Source organism: Eleutherodactylus coqui, chromosome 10, assembly GCF_035609145.1.
Source record: "Eleutherodactylus coqui strain aEleCoq1 chromosome 10, aEleCoq1.hap1, whole genome shotgun sequence".
In the NCBI taxonomy this organism is placed as follows: Eukaryota; Metazoa; Chordata; class Amphibia; order Anura; family Eleutherodactylidae; genus Eleutherodactylus; species Eleutherodactylus coqui.
In genome coordinates, this window is record NC_089846.1 from 38423620 (window position 1) to 38439798 (window position 16179).

Consider the following 16179-nt stretch of genomic DNA (forward strand, 5'->3'; position numbering starts at 1 on the left):
TCATCTGGGACCTAGCTATGCATACAGATGGTCATAGCCAGTCCAAGTGTCTGCACACCAGGCGAATAGAGAGTCAGCCACCATGCTGCCATAGGGAACAGTGTCAGGCATCACCCATCTGACACACACACAGGACATCAGACGTCTGGGGGCCACCCTTTCCCCAGGGATAGGGAGAAACCTGCGGGTGCCTGCACCTATATGGTCACCGTAGCACACACTACATAATGCACGGACCTCAGAAACCGCAAGGAGGCGAGGGACAGCAGGTGTCCAGACCGTCCTCAAGGGAAGAGAGAGACACTTCAGACAAAGCATGCAGCACACCAGCTCTGAGTGGGTTCAACACAGATTAAAGAACTAAAATGACCAGCTATCTTTCCACACGAGTTTGCTGGTATTTATCTGCCACAGACCAGAGGGATTGGCTGGTGGAGAATACCACACCAATGCAGCTCAATTTACCCCTACCTGTGAATGTGTGCACAAAAAAGCCTGTAGAACCACAGCTCCAAAATCCACAACCTTAACAGTACCTTCCCTTTCAAAAAGGGACCTCTGGACTCTTGACTTAAAAAAAAAATTATGCAACTTCTCCAAACCACGCACGTGTCCAGGATTTATCTAAAAAGGCCCTGACACCAAGGCAAAGATGGCAAAGAGGGAAGAGTAATGAATAGTGCACCTAAAACAGGACCACTGCGCCTTACACAACCAGCCTGAGTCACAGTAGCCTACAAGGAAAAGAGAGCTAGTCCAGAGGGAAAAAATGGCAACCCTCCCTACTAAAGCCCCATTTACACAGGACAAACGATGCCCGACACTCGTCCCTGTGTCTCTGTGCTCCTGTGCTCCTGCACTGGCTGGGTCATGGCGCGGCCAGCAGGTGGCGGGGCAGTGCAGGAGATTTCTCTTCTCTTGCTTCCCTGCCCCCCTCCATTGAAATAGACAGTGGCCGTTCACTATGGAACGGCAGCTGTTAAAACTGCATGATGAGCGTTGAGTTCATTGTTTATCTCAATGGAGGGGGGCAGGGGAGTGAGAGGAAAGAAATCTCCTGAACTGCCCTGCCCCCTGCTGGCTGCTCCATGTGCGAGCCAGCTGTGCTAGCTCCTGTGCAGGAGCATGGGAACGCAGAGACTCAGGGACGAGTGTCGGGCATCATTTGCCCGACACTCGTCCAGTATAAATGGGCCTTAACAAAGCGTGCACAGGACTTATCCATATGGGCCTAGCGCGGATGCCAGCCAGTCAGCAGGAGAAGGGATAAGACACAGGTACATACTACACATGGGTCTGCAGCAAAAGATAAAGCTGGTCGTTATGTTATGTCCACTCGGCGCACTAAAGCGCCACGCCTCTATATGGACACAAGCGTGTCCAAGTGTCCTCATACCAAGGGGAATAGGGAGTCAGCCACCGTGCTGACATAGGGAACAGTGTCAGGCATCACCCATCTGACACACACATAGGACATCAGAAGTCTGGAGGCTGCACCTGCCAAGCGATAAGGAGTAACCTGCGGGCGCCTGCATCTGTGTGGTCACCGTACCACATACTACACAATGCACACACTCCAGAAACTGCAAAAAGGGGAGGGATAGTAGGTGACCAGACCGTCTTCAGGGAAGGAGAAAGACACTTCAGACAAAGCATGCACCACACCAGCTCTGAGTGGGATTTACACAGAGCAAAGCACTAAAATGACCAGCAATCTCTCACAAGAGTTTGCTGGTATTTATCTGCTGCAGACCAGGGAGATTGGCTGCTGGAGGATACCCAGCCAGCTCAATTAACCCCTACCTGTGAAAGTGTGCACAAGGAACCCTGTAGAACCACAGCTCCCAGATGCACAACGTTAACAGTAGGCCTATCATTTTTCGTTAGTAGTATAAAAAAATGAAAGCTACACTGTGATTGTTTGCTTTGGGCAATAAAAGGCAGACTTTCTTTTAGACAGCTTTCATAAATCTGCCCCATGAAGTTCTTCCAGCAACAGCGAATAGTTATTGTAGAAAGCTATGTCCAAAGCAGATTAAGGAAATGCAAGAGGCCTTTGCCAACAAGTACCCAGGTACAAAACCACCAACTAAACTTTATATTCAGAGCCTGGTTAGGAAATGGTGCAGCGTCCCATAAGGAGACCCCGGACACCTGACATACGTGGGGAGCTGCGAGAGTGCAGTGCTGATGTGTCGCAGTGGCACTTACCAGACTCCTTTCCCTAAGGGACACACGCAGCCAAGGCCAGAGTAGCACTGCAGGCCACTTGGGACACCCCTAGGATAGGGAGATGCCCACTAAACAGGATAGCAGGGGTTGTAGTTGTCACGGGTGATGCCACCGTTCCTACACACCAGTATGACCTTCGGTGGAAAATAAATGCAATCACAGACAGTCTTTGAGTAACATGGGTCCCTAGGAATGGTTAAAGCCTGGCATAAACTTTTACTTGACAACTTGCAAACAGATAATACAAGGCAGTTCAATTAAAGACTTTACAGTGCAGGCAAGTGACTTCAAAATGTAGTAAAGAATATTTTCGTGCAGTACCTCCACCCTGGCTTGCAGATGCGTGGGTGTGACTATTAAAGGGTTTACCTCTTTGTGTTAATCCTGGCTCTGGATGGCCTTGAGAAGAAGTAGTTACTTACAAATGCTCTCTCACGCTTGGGGGCTCACTCCACTTACATCCAGAACACAAACAGCATAGGAAATCTCTCTTCTTCTTCCATCTTCCCCACAGGGAAACTGAAGGTGCCTCCATGTGCTCTGTGTTTTTTGGCAGCTTTAGAAGATGGACCCTGAACTCAACCACTTTCCCGCTCTCAAGCCCTCGCATTTATACCTTCTCTTATACAGCACGACATGACAAACTAATACATTTACATGCAAACTTTGATTTTATTAAACATTAACCCCTCAAGCGCTGCAGCTGTGCAACACACACACTGGAAATGACAAGACAGCTTTGCACAGTGCACCAACATAAGACAAACATGTATGACATTTATGGAGGGGACCAGGTTGATGTATTAGGCCACTATAGATTCCCCCCTACTTAAAGGGGTTGTCTCGTGGCAGCAAGTGGGGTCATACACTTCTGTATGGCCATATTAATGCACTTTGTAATGTACATCGTGCATTAAATATGAGCCATACAGAAGTTATTCACTTACCTGCTCCGTTGCTAGCGTCCCCGTCGCCATGGATCCGTCTAAATTCGCTGTCTTCTGGCGTTTTTAGACGCGCTTGCGCAGTCCTTTCTTCTGCCTGGTGAATGGGGCCGCTCGTGCCGGAGAGCTGGTCCCGCGTCGTCATCGTAGCTCCGCCCCGTCACGTGTGCCGATTCCAGCCAATCAGGAGGCTGGAATCGGCAATGGACCACACAGAGCCCACGGTGCACCATGGGAGAAGACCCGCGGTGCATCGTGGGTGAAGATCCTTGTGGCCATCTTGGAGAAGGAAGAAAGAAGTCGTCGCAGAGCGGGGATTCGGATAAGTAATATATATATATATTTTTTTTAACCCATCCCTTGGGTTTGTCTTGCGCCGAACGGGGGCCTATTGAATAAAAAAAAAACACGTTTCGGCGCGAGACAACCCCTTTAAGAACAAGCTGACTCTGGCGCCTTCAAAGCAGAGTGTATAAATCCGAAGTCAGGCCATCTTGAATATATTACTTCCATCCGCTTTAAGAGAACTCTGCCCAGTCATGGAGTGTGCAAGGTGAAACCTGTAAACACAACTCTTAATCCTGGTTACCTATCTAGGATTAACCCACTCCCAGTGTACTGTGACTAAAAAAAGTGTAATTTCTGTGTGTGACTTCTTATTTATGACAACGTGTAAAGAACTGTGACTTGCAAGTACATTTATAAAAATCTACTAGGCTGGACAGAATTCCAAGGCACTAGTATTGCTAGGGAACTTCATAGCTGACTGTTCGCTCCAAAGACTAGAAAGATAAGATCAGTGGAATGAACATCACTGTCTTTACTGAGAAGGAAACACACCGTTACCAAACACAAAAATCTGAAAAGGTGACTGGCAGGAAAAAGACCAAAAATATCAGCGGAGCAGTCAGTATTTTACATCAATACCACTGTCCGTGATTGTGAAGAGGTGAACGGAAGGCTCCGCCCCCTGAGACAGGATAGAACGGGATACAAACACTAAGATGGGACTTAGGGGACACAAGAAACCTCCAGTCATACACATATAAAGCAATCATATCATGCACGCAGCTTCAGGCATACAGTGGCATAAGCTAAACTAGCATTTCTGAATTAGCATTAATTAGCATATTTAAATTAATTGTATTTAAACTAGACATATATGCATTGGCAAAATAAAGGACTTTAAGTAAATTCATTAAGAGCATGAGCAAATGAGATATAAACCATAAACACTCCATTTCTTTCTCTTGGATATCATTTGAACATTATAACGTTGCATAATTGTCATGAACTTTACAATATGAAAATGGGGAAAATAACGTCAAACTCTTTTTTCCTTATAAGGGACTTAACTGGGGAAACCACAGTTTCAAATGTCTCTGAAAAATTAGAGTCTTTTTCAAACAGTCCTTTAAGGGAAATGGAAATTGTTTTGTGACAGCAACAGTCTTCCAATTTCCAACCACTGATTTTCCCTATTGTCTGCATCAGCCGTAGCTGCTGACGCACGGTCACTCACCAACAGCTCCTCATCATCTTCCAGTCTCATGGAGCTAGTGAAAGAAGAGGTTGATGCAGTGTCCATGACAGTTGAAGGGGACGTAGCAGGTATCCTTAGCGGTGTCCGTGGCGGTAGTCCAGATGGGATCTGTTGCTCTCCCATGAAATGGAACGAGGAATTTGAATTTCTATATTCCATGATAAAGGGTCGGAGTAACTCTAGGATAAAGTCTCTGACAACCCCGTTGCATCGGGGGATTAATATCTATAGCAGATATCTTGGCTGTGCAGTAACACTGTCTCTCCTGAAAAAATACAGAGGTTGTGAAGGCCCTACTGTACTCGGGGCATCCGTCTCTAATTGTATATCCATGGGCGCTAGATTGGTATGCAACCAGATTAGCTGTGGATCCTCCTCCCAGTTCAAGGCTGCCTCCTCGGAGTTGGTTCCACCTTAGCCACCAGGAGAGGGTGTAGTTTCAGCCATCTATAATTAGGATCCATTTTAATGCCCGTCCCACAGAAAGTGTTCTGAGCCCAGGGGTCTGTAACATCAGGTAGCTCCTCCCCTTTTGGGCTTCTACAAGTCCATTTAGTAGGGGTGGTTCTCCCCCCTACTTTGTGCCTGACCAAGGTGTAGTTCTTCTGGTGCCAAAGCCTTTGGCGGGAACTTCTTGGCCGGAGTGAGCAAACTAAAGAGAAGTATAGTAGATTGGGTGCCATCTTGCATAGCCCCACTGAAATTTTACAACATCAGTATACACAGTCCATAAAACATGCTTGGAGCAGAAGTATTGATCCCGTTCCAAGTGATGCCAGAATTTGGGGTCCTGTAGCGTCGCATAAGGAGACCCTGTACACCTGACATACGTGGGGAACTGCAAGAGTATAGTACTAACGTGTCACGGTGGCACTTACCAGACTCCTTTCCCTGAGGGACACATGTAGCCAAGGCCAGAGTATCACTGCAGGCCACCTGGGACATCCCTAGGATAGGGAGATGCCCACTAAACTGAATAGCAGGGGTTGTAGTTGTCACGGGTGACGCCACCGTTCCTACACACCAGTATGACCTTCGGCGGAGAATAAATGCAGTCACAGTCTTTCAGTACCACGGGTCCCTATGAATTGTTAGAGCCCAGCATAAACTTTTACTTGACAACTTGCAAAGAGATGATACAAGGCAGTTCAATTAAAGACTTTACAGTGCAGGCAAGTGACTTCAAAATGTAGTAAAGGTTATTTTTTTGCAGTATCTCCACCCTAGCTTGCAGACATGTGGGTGTGACAATTAAAGAGTGTACCTCTACGTGTTGATCCTGGCTCTGGATGGCCGCATAGGAAAACTTAAAAGAGGAGATAGTACCTCTGTACTGGCCTTGAGAAGGAGTAGTTATTTACAAATACTCTCTCACGCTTGGGGGCTCACTCCACTTACATCCAGAACACAAACAGCACGGGAAATCTCTCTTCTTCTCCCATCTTCACCACAGGGAGGCTGAAGGTGCCTCCATGTGCTCTGTGTTTTTTGGCAGCCTTAGTAGATGGACCCTGAACTCAACCACTTTCCCGCTCTCAAGCACTCACATTTATACTTTCTCTTATACAGCATGACATGATAGACTTGATACATTTACATGCAAACTTTGATTTTATTAAACTTTAACCCCTCAAGCACTGCAGCTGTGCAACACACACACTGGAAATGACAAGATAGCTTTGCACAGTGCACCAACATAAGACAAACATGTATGACATTTATGGAGATGACCAGGATGATGTACTGGGCCACTACAAGGGCACCGAACCGGATCTGTTATAAACATGAAGAAACCTAGGCCCTTGTTGGTCTGGACATCTGAAGTCAAATTCAGCAAATTGCCCTTGAAAATCAACTCGAAGATTCTCTTGGTAAGTTGCTGTTAGAGATGAGCGAGCATACTCGTCCGAGCTTGATACTCGTTCGAGTATTAGGGTGTTCGAGATGCTCGTTACTCGTAACGAGTACCACGCGGTGTTCGGGTTACTTTCATTTTCTTCCCTGAGAAATTTGCACGCTTTTCTGGCCAATAGAAAGACAGGGAAGGCATTACAACTTCCCCCTGCAACGTTCAAGCCCTATACCACCCCCCTGCTGTGAGTGGCTGGCGAGATTAGGTGTCACCCGAGTATTAAAATCTGCCCGCCCGCGGCTCGCCACAGATGCATTCTGACATTAGTTCAGGGAAAGTGGTATCTTGGTGGAGCTGCTATAGGGAGAGTGTTAGGAGTATTTTAGGCTTCAAGAACCCCAACGGTCCTTCTTAAGGCCATAAATCTTCTCTATATGCGCTCAATGGGGCCGGCGGCAGCAGCGCCGACCCCATGGAGAACATATAGAAGACAAATCCTTCTTCTCTGCCACAGCTGTAACAGCTGTGGCAGAGAAGAACGATGTTTGCCCATTGAATTCAATGGAACCAGCAATACAGCAGGTTCCACTGAAAGCAATGGGCTGCCGGCGAGTGCGGGGATGAATTGTCGGGAAGGGGTTAACTATATAAGCCCTTCCCTGCAATTCATCCAGAAATGTGTTACAATAAAAATATATACCGGCGTATAAGGCGACGGGGCGTATAAGACGACCCCCCAACTGTCACCTTATACGCCGGCAATACAGTGGAGCAAAGAATAAAAATCATTACTTACTTCTTCTGACGTTCTGCGGCGCTGCTGCAGGCTGTCGCTCCCTCCTGGTTCCCGGCAGAGCATTGATTTCTCTACGAAGGGCTTTAAATCCCCGCCTCCAGAAACACACGTGCCTTCAGCCAATCACAGCCAATGACAATGATGTCATTGAATGGCTGTGATTGGCTGTGTTTCTGGAGGCAGGGATTTCAAGCCCTGCGTCCAGAAAGCAATGCTCTGCCGGGGACCAGGAGGGAGCGACAGCCTGCAGCAGCGCCGCAGAACACCAGGAGAAGTGAGTAATGATTTTTATTCTTTGCTCCGCTGTATTCCCGGCGTATAAGGTGACAGTTGGGGGGTCGTCTTATACGCCCCGTCGCCTTATACGCCGGTATATATTTTTATTGTAACACATTTCTGGATGAATTGCAGGGAAGGGCTTATATATTTAAGCCCTTCCCGACAATTCATCCTGCGATCGCCGGCAGCCCATTGCTTTCAGTGGAACCTGCTGTATTGCTGGCTCCATTGAATTCAATGGGCAAACATCGTTCTTCTCTGCCACAGCTGTTACAGCTATGGCAGAGGAGAACGATCTTTACGCTGACAGTGCGGGGGGGGGGGGCACTCTTGCCGCTATTGTGGCTTAATAGTGGGACCTGGGAACTTGAGATGCAGCCCAACATGTAGCCCCTCGCCTGCCCTATCGGTTGCTGTGTCGTTCCCATCACTTTCTTGAATTGCCCAGATTTTCACAAACGAAAACCTTAGTGAGCATCGGCGATATACAAAAATGCTCGGGTCGCCCATTGACTTCAATTGGGTTCGTTACTCGAAACGAACCCTCGAGCATTGCGAAAATTTTGTCCCAAGTAACGAGCACCCGAGCATTTTGGTGCTCGCTCATCTCTAGTTGCTGTGCAATGAACATTGCATTGATCAGTTCACTCTTCCATAAACAGTTCATGAATCCGTACCAGTGAGTCATGGGAATTTTGGCATGTTGCTCCATCTTGTTGTTAAAAGCAGTATGTTTTTTTTTTTTTTTGGTGTTAGCTGGTTATAAAACTGTTCAAACATGTCCAGATAAACAGGTGGGGATTTTCGGTAGACCAGCACCTCGTATTCTGGGAAATCATGTGCCTGGATAAATGAAGCCACACTTGGTCCATTATAAAGTACAGCAGTGGGTCCAAAAGTCCCCTCGTAATCATAATCAGTAACCACGTACGGTAATTTATGCATTTAGCTTTGTCGAGGTTATTCAGTTCCTGCACATGTTATTCAGAATGGTTTCAAGTTCAGAGATTTCAGCACTGATCAATGCATTGTTCATTGCACAGCAACTTACCAAGACAATCTTTGAGTTGATTTTCAAGGGCAATTTGCTGAATTTGACTTCAGATGTCCAGACCAACAGGGGCCTTGGTTCCTTCATATTTATGACAGACCCAGATCGGTGCCATTGTGGTGGCCCAGTACATCATCCTGGTCATCTCCATAAATGTCTACCCCCGCAGTCCCTGCAGGGATGAAGGAATCCTCTGCCATAGCTGTCACAGCTGTGGCAGAAGTCCACAATGTATTCCCTGTCCTCTCAATTGGGCTGCCGCCAGCCCCATTGAAAACAGTGCGCGATATCACAGAGTTTTCTCTGCGCTGTGAGGCACTCACTCTTGCAGCGCAAGAAACAATATCGCTAATAGGTAGGCACCCTGAAAGGGGTTTTCCTGACATTTATCCTCAGGATAGGTGATCAATAGTTGATCAGCCGGAGTCCACTCCACAGGATCCCTGCTGATCAGCTGCATCCTTCAACCCACTGCCAGTGCAGCGGAGCTGGATGTCCGCATCAAGAACAGAACCGGAAGTGTTATAGAAGGCTTTATTCCCTATAGCTATGCTTTCCATTATACTTCCAGCTCCTCATTGTGGTCAGAGCCAGAAGTATAATAGAGGGAATTGATTTCAAAGAAAGGGAAGCCTTCTGTTATGCTCCAGCCCTGACCCCAATGTGTACATCCATCTCCACTGCATTGACAGCAGCGAACCCCCACGATCAACTATTGACGACCTATCCTGTGGATAGGTCATCAATAATAAATGCATGGAAAACACCTTTAAAAGTTAAAATTAATTTGCAACCAATTCAAGTCAAATTTCACCTTTAGGCCATAGTCACACGGGCGTAAATACGCGTGTATATACGCGCGTATATACGCGCGTAAAAAAAAACGCGTGACCATGTCCATTGCCACCAATATGTTCTATCTTTTGTAGGTGCGTTTTTACGCGCGTATATACGCACGTAAAAATGCCCGTGGGTTTTTATGCGCGTATATACGCGCGTATTTACGCCCTTGTGACTAAGGCCTAATACAGTATATTACAGCACCTAATTAAAAATAATCACATAATCAGCAGGTATGTATACAATGTATAATTGAATGAGTACTGCCTAAAACCTACTAAATATACAGAATGAATTTCAGTCAAGCAGCTTTTCTCGCAGAACAACAGACTAAGATAAATGTAATAAAATACAAAGTAATAAAATACCAGTGCTAATATAATAGATAAAACATGAAAAATGGGTATTGCAAAATTTAGTAAGAAAACCATATTATGTCTGAACAATGCTGATAAAGAAACTTCCGTTAAAATAAAATAAGACAATAGGTCACAAAACATCTAGAAGATAATTGATTGGGATATATTTTTTAAAGCTACAAATGTAGAAATATTTAGTGATGGGCAAATGATCCCACAATCCTTAGGACAATCCTATTTTGGACTTTAGAGACTCTGGACACCTTTTTTTCCTTTAAATTCCTATTTTATGTAACATTTCTAATTGGATGTTATTAAAAATTTTCAAACATATAATGTGCCTCCACTAAACTGCAAGCTGGAGGACTGAGATTCTTTAAAATCAGTCAATCAGGTAGACTGATGGCCTGTGAATCTAATGACAGGACACAGGACAGGGGTGGTATCATACATCTCTCCTCTTCCTGCAGTTTGCAACAGGAACAAGAGAGATGCATGATACAAAGCTACACAAGGGGAGGGTTGGGAAGGAGTTGTTGCAGGACATCATCATCATAGGCTATCACTCATGGCTGAGCATGATTGCCTTCCATGTATGCAGTCTTTGCAGTGGATACGTAGATGACTATAGAGACCTATTCTTGATCCGCAGGTTATTTCACAATGGAGACAGTTTCCAAGTCAAAGATGGTCCTGACAAGGGTTGGCTTAACGTTCTTTCCTCTTCATACATTTCTCCCTTTCTCCCTCCATTTGTGCCTCTTTGAATTTCACAGCACTGTTGGTAATGGCTGACCCCCAAATTGACCGCCAAGGGCCAGGGCATCCCAGTTCTTGATGTCTATGTCACAGTTCTTAAGGTTAAATTTAAAGCCCAACTATAAATCTCTTTTGCTGTCCACCAACATTCTGTTTTCCGTTCTTGAGTTGAGAGTTTTTGATCTTTTGAAGGCAACGCTGATGGAATCATTCCAGAAGTTGAGAGTGACGTTTGTAGATGATCCACGTTTAGCAGGCATATAGCAGGGTTGGAAGAACAATAGCTTTATAAACAAGCATCTTGGTATCCCTATGAATGTCCCAGTCCTCAAACACTCTCTGTTTCATTACATAAAGGATTAGTCGGTGGCTGCTGATAGAGCACTTTGGTTCTCTCAATGTTCAGTGAAAGGCCAAGCTTTTTGTAGGCTTCTGCAAAGATGTTTAAAGTGGCTTGTAGATCTTCTTCTGAATGAGGACAGACTACGTTATCATCAGCATATTGCAGTTCTATAACAGATGTTGTGATCTTGGTTTTGGCTTTTAGTCTGTTAAGGTTAAATAGTTTGCCATCTGTCTAATAGATGATCTCCACGCCGGTGGGAGGCTTCCCATCAACATAGTGCAGTATCATAGCTATAAAGATGGAAAATAAAGGTGGGGCAATAACACAAGCCTGTTTGGCTCCAGATTCCCCCATAAATGGGTCACTTTGGGAGCCCTTACTGTCTAAGACCGTTGCCATCATGTCCCACAAGTAGCAGAAACTGAGCGGCATTGCCATGCAGGAATTTAAGGTAATTGCATCTGCCTTGATGCTCCTTTATTTACTCCAGAGAAAAGACATACAGCGTTTCAACCCCTTCTGGGGTCTTTGTCAAGCTAAAAATGCAAAGAGCCACCCACATTAAATAGAAACCAATCACCATGTACCAATTAAAAACAGTACCTCCTCCCGCAGACATAGCCACTTACCCCATCATTGCAACAGGTGTGAAGTAGCGCTCACAGGAATACGTCACCAAGCTGCCCCACGTCATCGGTGTCATGGGATCAGCGGGCAACAAACTATAGGCATCACGGTGCGCCACTTTAGCACAGCGCATGCGCAAGAATAGTGAGGTCCTGCCTTGTTTGTACAAGGATGCAGCGGCTGTGTTAACGGTGAAGTAGTGTGGATGTCCTGGTAACCATGCCTACAGTCTGTGAAAGAAGGGAGTTGGCACTTGCCTGAGTGATAATTGATTTTTTCTTATTGTCCACGCTGCTGCTGCCCGGTGATTCAGAGTTTTCACCTGTCAAATCCAGCATCCAGTTTTGTGGTGGTTCCTGACATTTTATGATTACTTTTACTGCAGTGATGACTGCCGTACGTACAAGTGACCATTGCAGTCAATCACTGACCTCAGTGGTGATGCTGCCATGTATCACATGTGACCACTGAGGCCAGTGATTGGTTGTAGCTGTCACATGTACAACATGCTATCACTACAGGAGAAGTAAAGGAAGAGTGGCGGAGGCCACTGCAGCATCGATAATGGAGCAGTGCTGGATTTGAAAGTTGACTAATGGTAATTTTCATTTATTCATTTTTCTTGGAAACTATAGTTTTTATTGAATTTTTGACAATATTTTTAATACAGAAAACAAAGCAATATTTCGACATATGCATATGAGATAGTAAAATCTCAAGTTGCATTGGTTAAATTGAAACAGATCCAAACAGTTTCAATGTAAAATAAAATAAAATAAAACTTAAACTGGTCAAGTTATGATTTCACAAATTACGTACACTAATTATGTAATGATCTCAATAGGTCAAGGGTAGACTAAATGTTGTTAGAGAATGAAATCAGGAAAGCAACAGTAGGAGCTCTGGAGCCAAGCCGCCCAATGACGCTTGAATCTCCCTTTCTTACTGATAGCACTGGAATGCATGCTCTTGAATCAACAGTTGTTGTTAACTGATTTAATTATGTTAGCAATAGAGGAGATGGAATGACCATTCCAATGTTGGGTGATACTAGATCTGCAAGCCATCAAGATATGCATTATTGGAGTGCGTAAAGTGTTTGGGAGTAAGTCTGCATCTATGTTTAGAAGAGGCAGGGTTAGGTATATTTGAATATTGGTGAGGTTTGTAATAAGCTGAAAGGCCCCAGAGACTGGAAACATATGGACAATCCCACCACAGGTGCAGCAAGGTACCATCCGGTGCTCCGCACCTCCAACAGTTCCTGAAAAAACAAGGAGCCATTTTATTTAAGGAGCATGGAGCTAGGTACCATCTATAGAGCATTTTAGGGGAGTTTTCAAAATGATTGGCGCACTTAGAAATTGAACCAACCACAGAGTATGCCTGATTCTCTAAAATCTGGATTTCCAGATTTTCTTCCCACGTTTTGTTGATATTTTTCATGGGGTTTATTGAAGGATGGTTTAATATGGCATAGCAAGTGGATAGTCCTCTGTTCGATCTCTGAAAGGATGATAGCCAAGAGTCAAGTTTAGATGGCACATTGATTCTCACGGCAGGGGGGAATGATTGCAGAAGATGACTGATCTGCAAGTGTTTGAAGCTATTTATTTTAGGGATTGTGAATCTGTTGGATAACTCGGATAATGTTAGAAAGCGTCCATTCTCCCAGAGTTGGCCAATATGGGTTAGGCTTAATTGTTTCCATCTGGAAAGAGAAAGATTCTCAATAGTTATTTCCAGTATGGCTATTTCAGCTTTACGCCAACGGATATAAATGTGCTTTTCTGGTCAATGTATTCCAAACATTAATGACCGCTAAGAGAGTGGCTGAAAAAAGGGAGGGTATAGAGTTGAAGTATAGCTCAGCCCATAGAAGGTGCCTAAGAGAATGGTTGTTTAGTATGTTGTTCTTTATTATACGGCACTCTCGGATAACCCCATTAAATGCCACAAAGAAACAATTATTAGTAGGCGTCTGTTCCATAGAGACAATTAATTTCTGGCTAGCAGAAGAGCAAGATATCCAACTGCAGGCAAGTTGATTTCATTTTTGGGTAAAATGTCGCTGTTAAGAAAATGGCAAAAATTTTGCATGTGGTGAAATGCAAATATTCAATTTTCGTGATTTTTGTATCAATGGAAAATATGGTTTAGAGCTTAGCAAAGCATCAAGACATATATGCTTTTCTGAGTACGAAAGTAGTCATATAATGAACATTATTACTGATTACAATTAAGAAATGATTAGAAAAATTCTTCAAAAACATTCGCACGCGTTGAACCATCCATGACCCTCTTTTGTGGCGTATAATACCTGATAAATCCTGAATAGTGTTTAAAAAAAACTAGAAATCTGAAAGATAAATTGATAATTTAATAATTGAAAATGTACGGATAAAATGATTTTTCCTGCAAAAAACCTGTAGGACATTAAGACTTGTTTTTGAGTGATTGAGCTCCTCTGGAAAAAAAGAGTTCTGCACTGGTTCCCTCCAACCAGTAGAAAAGATGATCAAATATCACTGAGCCCTCTTTCTCCATGGCCCATAGCATGGTTTTCCCATATAGTGCTTATTCACATGTGGAAGTATTTTATCTATAAGAAGTAGAATATCATTACAAACACTTCTGCATGGAGGCACCATATGGTGGCCCACAGAGTGCCTACATCTGCAGAATACGAAACCATCGGCACTGCCTGTGCCTCTATAAAGCCTCTAGAATGTTTCAGTGGTAAAAAAAGGAAAATCTTTACTGGCACTGCTTCCAGTATGAGTTCCTCAACTGAAGAATCCATGTCTAAAGAAGCACCAATAAAGATGCCACAAATTAAATACTAATAGACCAGACCCAACAGTAGAACCCAAGAAGTATCGACAGCTTTAAAAATATTCTTGACTCCCTTTCCATATACAACCTGGTACCCAATAGAGGATGCAAGAGACTCTCTGGGAAGACTAAAAATCAACAAAGGACAGGATATCGAGACAGACCGGAATGGAATATGAGACATAGTATAGGGTCTGAATGGGGACAGAAGGAGGAGAGGAGGACGGAAATATTAAAAGTACCCCTTCCTGGTTATTTCCTTTTTTACATTTTATGGTTTTTTTTGCCTAATTTGAAACAAATGGATTTATACGAAGATAATGGGAGGATTGAAAGTGACGAGTAGACCATAATAAGGAAAGAGTACAAGAGATCAATATGTTTAATATAATATTTTACTCCCCAAAGGGATAATGCAAGCTATGTCTGCAGATGCAAAGTTCTTGAAGAATATCATTGTATTTTTCCCAAATGTGTTTTATTTCTATATTATATTATTATTATTATTTTTTTTTTTTGAATTGTAGTGAAAAATATTTGCAAAAATGTAAAATAAAAAAGATGTTTGGGAAAAAAAAAAATATATATTCTTGACGGCTGTCTAGAAAGGGGTGCCACTAAGAATAGCTGATATAGGTAACAGCATTTGCACTTAAAAGGAAGAAACCCTATTTTAAATGCTATTTCCCTATGAGAAACTTCCTATTTAGGTTTTGGAAAATTCTACAGGCATTTTACTGCATGCACAATCTTTTTTAGCCTGTGCTATTCCATAGTTTTCTGAATATAAGCCATATCACAAAGAATTGTATAGTTGTGATATGAATTAATATACATATATGTATTTACATTTACATTCAATAGTTAATCGTTGAGGACCCACTGCTCAAGATCACTGCAATGAACTGATTACCCTGCTTGCTGTCAGGACAGCAAGCCAGACATACATCATAGGAAAAAGGAGCATTGAAATCAGTGGGAGCTGAAGCAGCTATTACAATTCCGCATTCACCCCCTGTATTGGAGACAGAGGTGCTGACTTCAACTCCTATTGAGGGCAGCTAGGGCACTTTCGCTGCTGTTTCCTATGATGATCAGCTTATGACTGGGAATCCCAAGCGTTGGGTCTCCAGTGATTAACTATTGATTATCTATCCTGAGAACTGGTCATCATTAGTTTTTATTTGGAAAAACCCTTTAAAAGAGTTGTCCAGTTGTAAACTATTGATGACTTATCCTCAGGATAGGCCATTAATAGTAGACCGGTGAGTAGTGGGGTCTATTGCATGGGACTCCCACTATTCAGCTGTAAGCTGGGCCTTCATGCTCATGCACTGAGCAGACAGCTCTATACATGCTGCAGTGTCCAGGCTTGGTATTGCAAGCCAAGTTCCCATTCACTTCAGTGCCTTTAATATCAAGTCTGGCCACTGTTGTGGGAATGGAGCTGTCCTCTTCCCGCAGAAATTATACCAGTGCATGAGCACAAAGGACCAGCTTACAGCCGATCAACAGGGGTCCCAGGTGGCAGACCCTTACCAATCTACTATTGATGGCCTATGCTAAGGATTGGTCAGCAATATTTTACAACTGGACTTAAGAAATACAATAAATACCATGTGATTTAGCCATAGAGCCATTTAGCCATACCTTAATGAAAATATGTATGACCTAAATCATGCAAAAAAAACTGGAATAAGCTGCATATAAAAATAT